This window comes from Mus caroli, unplaced genomic scaffold (assembly GCF_978045245.1).
Source record: "Mus caroli unplaced genomic scaffold, Mus_caroli_1 scaffold_1, whole genome shotgun sequence".
In the NCBI taxonomy this organism is placed as follows: Eukaryota; Metazoa; Chordata; class Mammalia; order Rodentia; family Muridae; genus Mus; species Mus caroli.
The window spans coordinates 60666634-60672668 of record NW_028227256.1 but is presented as its reverse complement, the minus strand read 5'-3'; positions in this window follow the sequence as shown (position 1 = coordinate 60672668).

Genomic DNA, 6035 nt, shown 5'->3' with positions numbered 1-6035 from the left:
GGAAATCAGTCTGGCGGTTCCTCAGAAAATTGGACATAGTACTACCGGAGGATCCAGCAATACCTCTCCTGGGCATATATCCAGAAGATGTCCCAACCGGTAAAAAGGACACATGCTCCACTATGTTCATAGCAGCCCTATTTATAATAGCCAGAAGCTGGAAAGAACCCAGATGTCCCTCAACAGAGGAATGGATACAGAAATTATGGTACATTTACACAATGGAGTACTACTCAGCTATTAAAAAGAATGAATTTATGAAATTCCTAGCCAAATGGATGGACCTGGAGGGCATCATCTTGAGTGAAGTAACACAATCACAAAAGAACTCACACAATATGTATTCATTGATAAGTGGATATTAGCCCAAAACTTAGGATACCCAAGATATAAGATACAATTTGCTAAACGCATGAAACTCAAGAAGAATGAAGACCAAAGTGTGGACACTGTGCACCTTCTTAGAATTGGGAACAAAACACCCAGGGAAGGAGCTACAGAGACAAAGTTCGTAGCGGTGATGAAAGGATGGACCATTTAGAGACTGCTGTATCCAGGGATCCGTCCCATAATCAGCTTCTAAACGCTGACACCATTGCATACACTAGCAAGATCTTGCTGAAAGGACCCAAATATAGCTGTCTCTTGTGAGACGATGCCGGGGCCTAGCAAACACAGGAGTGGATGTTCACAGTCAGCTATTGGATGTATCACAGGGCTCCCAATGGAGAAGCTAGAGAAAGTACCCAAGGAGCTAAAGGGATCTGCAACCCTATTGTTGTAACAACATGATGTACTAACCGGAACCCTGGAGCTCTTGTCTCTAGCTGCATATGTATCGAAAGATGGCCTAGTCGGCCATCAATGGAAAGAGAGGCCCATTGGACTTGCAAACTTTATATGCCCCAATATAGGGGAATGCCAGGGCCAAAAGAATGGGAATGGGTGGGTAGGGAAGTGGGGGGCGCTATGGGGGACTTTTGGGATAGTATTGGAAATGTAATTGAGGAAATTATGTAATAAAAATATATATTAAAAAAAATAAAAAAAAATAAAAAAAAAAAAGGAAGTAATTATCCTTACTAGGACATTCAAATTTCATTGAAATCTAAGAAACAATGCATTGTTTAGCAAGAAGAGTCACCAGGAGGACTTTTAAAAACAGCCCATTTCCAATTTGAGGAAGGTATTAAAATTTAAACTACAATAATCTTTTGGGAACATATCTCTTGCATCTTGCAAGATATGCTTTCATAGAGAGACATCACCTACTCACTCTTATATTATCCACGCTGAATTATCAATGTGTAGCACAATGCACAATTCGCCTAATGAAGTGGGACTACCATCCTGATTTTAAACTCCAAGGCCGAGTGTCAAGTGTCTTATACAGAATCCCATCCCTGATGATTGCACCAGCTTCAAACCTAGGTCTGCCCAAGGCTCTCTATACTCTGTAACAGATTCTCTACAAAGCCCAGCCACCCACCTTTAAAACGGACTATAGATCCTGTCACTTCAAGAATAGAGTTTCCATGGTATAATGTGGTGAGAGGCCATCATAGCCTATGCCAAATCCATTAGCTTCTTCGGTAAGTTTAAGCACATGATGGGTACCCTCAGTAGGTTGCTTGGGTCTTAATGCGAGTAAAATCATTTCTACCTATTTCTGTGACAAACGGGCTCATGACACACCTACCTATAAACTGGGTAGCCCAAGGGAGCACCCCACCCATTAGAGCCTAATACTCTTTCCCTGCACTATTCCTTGCCTCCTCAGCCCAAATCTTCCCAAATTCTGACATTCCTTCCGCTGCATTGTCAAACTCCTTGAAGTTTTCCTAATGACTCAGACCTTCCTGTTTCCACCTTAAAGTACATTGTGAACCCACATTCTAGTTCTTCAGACCTGTGTTATATCATTTCCACGATACTAAGTTATAAACACTTGTAGTATTAAAAAACAAAAACAAAACAAAACCTAAGTATCTAGTTACTATTTTGTCTACATTAATCATTCATCATGTATTCAATGAATGAGCAAAGGATCTACCTGTGTTTTACTATTTTTTGGAGTGTTTTTATTGTCAGGTATATGTTTAGAATTCAAAAACTGGGCACACTGTTCCGTATTGGGACTTTCTGTATTGTGCTGGTTTGGTCTGTTTACCAATCTGAAGCATCTTCTAGGAGACTACAATACAAACGACCTCCTCATGCCATTTTCTAACACCCAGAATTCATGTGATGCGGTGTCGTGCTCTAATACTATGTGAACAATAAACAAGTAAGCCCAAGTCTCCAGACACTCATAAGACTTCCGTGGCTTCATCCTGAGTTTCCCATCACCAATGAATGCAACAGAGATAACGTCTCAAGCTGCCACTGCATTCTTCTAAATAAAAAATGATGAGACATCTAAGAACATAAAATTGGCAGGCTCACAATACATCTTAAGAAAAACGGGAGCATAGTTGTCAAGGAGAAAAGATACACAGACAAGAAGAGCCTTCAGAGCTATATCGTTAACGATTCTCACAGTGGTCCGATGGCATTCAGCAATAAGCAATCCTTATCCGTGCTGGGATGGTTGACTGGGCAGCTCTGACTGATCTTAGACAGCTCATCTTCTCTCAGTCAGACAACCTCATACGTACAGGAGATACATTAACAGGAGCAGATCAGCCGGTTTTAGCTGATGCCAGATGTTCTTGGCTAGAATAATATTAATCCATCTCTGTTTCAACCACCTCTAACTATCCAACAGGCTAAAACACACTTTCTTATAGTGACAAGAAGCTAAGAATGCAAACAAGCTTTAGTTCACAAGCTTTTGTTTGTACCTTGCTTACTAAATATTTCTTGTCCAACCAAGTCTCATGTTAGAGAATATAGTCTCATGCAGTTGTTTAGCAAAGACTTCAGAGGTGAAGAACTGCTTTCACAAATCTCCCACCAGAGAACAAACTGAATATTATTTGCCTAAATTTTTCCTCACTAACATATAACAGTGATTGGGTATGTGTTTGTTGAACAGATGCACAGATCAATGGATGGACAGATGACTGGATGCATTAATGAAGCTAGTTTATGGAGCTTTTAGCAGAGACAAGTTATTAATAATTCAACTACCTCTCATCTTGATGCCAGCAAGAAAACACTTGTCCACAGATTTCCACAGGATATGACCCAGTCTCTTGTACAATCAGGACTGAGCATAAATTAGCTTGTTCCAAGGTGTCACCCACGTTAGGTTCCTCAGATCCTTCTCAAACCATCAACTCTTCCAAGTGTTACCGGAGACTTCTTGTGAAACTGAGATGCATGTCCCTCATGGTTATACCAAAGTCAATCTAAGATCTACAGTCTTCACTTCTTTACTGCTCAGAGCTAGGGAATGCAGACGTGTGTTGTGCGTCAATGCAAGTTCTTTATTACAAGGGAAACATTAAGAGCCCTTGACCCATAGCAGACCTCTGAGAAAGTCATTCGGAGTTTTTCTGGAGCTTTAAAGCCCATCTTTATTCAGGAAACTTCACCAGTGACTAGATTGAAACAGAAAATTGTGAACTCAAAGGCAGAACTGTTGAACCCTCCTCCATACACCTGTGCTCTGAACTGAAGGACAGTTTTGCTTTGTAGTGAGATGGATTGCATAAATAATCTGGGACCTGGAGGGGTAACTCGGTACAGTGTTTGCTGTGTACGCGTGAAGACATGAATTCAGTGAGTTACTATCCCTAGCACTCCCTTAAGAAGGTGGGAACAGAAGCATGCCTATAATCCCAGCTCTGGAGAGGTGGAGACAAACAGACCTTGCCATTGGCTGGCCATAGAATCTAGTAGCTGAATGGAAAGCTCCTGGTTCAGTGAGAGATCCTGTCTCAACAAATAAAGTGGAGGGCAACTAAAGAAGACATGTGATGTCAACATCTCTTCTCTAAAGGCATAAGCACATACACACACACACACACACACACACACACACACGCTCTCAACGTATATCTAGATGGAAGCATGGGGGTTGTAACACTACTACAGTGTATTGTTTTTAAAGGAAATAAACCTAAGACTTTCAGTGATTTCTACAGGATAATCAAATAGTAGATAGTAGTTTATGGTACTATTCAACATCTCAGCTAACCCTGAGGGATCTGAGGAGTTGGAGAAGTACTCACAACAGCAACCAACATCCCCTGACCTTTTTTACTATCACTGGTCTCTGTGGACCCTGCTCATTATCACAGGTGGAAGTTTTTCACATCTTCACAATGTCCCCATGAGTTTTTCAGAGGAAAGGGTCAATCTTACTAAGAGTTTGGTGGCAAGGCATCCTGGTTTGACCACAGCCACTTTTTGTTGAGGTTTGGTCTGTTCCTATATATTGAAATGCTAAATTCTGTACCCAAAGTTGTTCTTATCTGTGAATAAATTCCCACATTTACCAACTTTTGTTGTGCAAATCTTGCTCTTTAATTTAAAACTATTGATGCCTACAGCCTATAGTTGGACAGAAGACAGGTAGGCAGGACATTGGTTCCCCAGTTTGGGGTCTGAGAAGAGACCACTAGGTGAGGGGGAAGGAGAAGAAAGATCCATCTCCATCTCTATGGGGAGATGGATTATAAGCATATGGCCATGAGGACCAGACAGTTGGAATAAGAGCTGACCAGGTAGAACATGGTAAGTCATATTGTCATGGAAGTAGACAAAACAGCATAGATGGTTGATATCTACCCACTCTAGAGCTTTAAGGCTTGTTATAAATATAAATATTTTGTGCCCTTTATTTGGGAATTAAATGATCTAAGATGGGGTAGAAACTCCCAATTAAAATTTATTACAACTTTTATTTATGCCTGTCATACTGCTATAATTATTTTTTTCTGCCATAATCATGGATGACATTGCCCTTCCCCAAAGTGTCTCAGATGATGATGATTGTGGCATGCTGGCTAAGAAATTTACCCATGTGGCTAGTGCCAGCAGAACCAGGACAGGATTCTAAGTCAGTCAGACTGATGCAGATGCTCAGCCACTGAAACCCATTTATCTACATTCATTCTCAATGATGCTGGCTGAGTCCATTCCTCTGGGAAGTGAGATAGTAGGGACTTTGGCATTAAAATTGGAAAGGGGAATTTCAGTGGATTCTAGTTGAAGTCAGAAGGGCTGGAAACCCTTGAAAGGGCTGAAAGGACATAGAGCCATCTCTGATAGCCATCTTTTAGCTGGAGGGTAAGCTGTTGTTTTCTATGTTATCATGCATTAATCTGCTCTCATGTTGACTAAGAATAATGATGAATCCAAACTTCTGTACCTGCTCTCTCAAGTCCAATGGACAACGTTGGTTGTTGGAAGGGATTTCCTCTTCCCATTTCTCTTACTGCCAGTAACTATCAGCATTTTTCTCCTTTCATGCAATTGAAAGGATGGCTTATGTCTTCAAATGATGGTCAATTTGGGTAAAATAGAAGCCAACATAATCATGGATTCCTCCTTCTACAGTGCCTTCCTTCCCTGAGGTAGGAAATCTGTACATTAGCAAGTGACTGGCTTAAAAACAGAAGGCAGCCAAGCTCACCACTAGACCAACACCACACCTATAGAACATTTATAGAAGCAGCTGGAGAAGCAAAAGTAAACGGATGCCTGGCTGTTTGCTCCTCACACATCATGAGTGCAATTACTGCCTATTCTTTATGTTTTTCCGTTTATTTATTTATTCACCTTACATCCCAATATCTGGCTCCCCTCCTCCCTCCATCCTGGCTCATCAAGTCTCTGCAGGACTAGGCACATCAGAGACCCCACAGGAAGACCAACAGAGTCAACTACCCTGGATCCAAAGGGCATACATACATGGGCTGGACCTCTCATTCTTTAGGCCACAGTTATTGCTCTTTTTGATGCATCCAAAGAGGGATTCATCCACACTGTCCTCATGCAAACCAAGTTGGAAAACAGTTTGGTGGAGTGTTTTTCTCATAGAATAATCACTATTAATTTTTTTAATAAAATGTGTTTATTGGGCT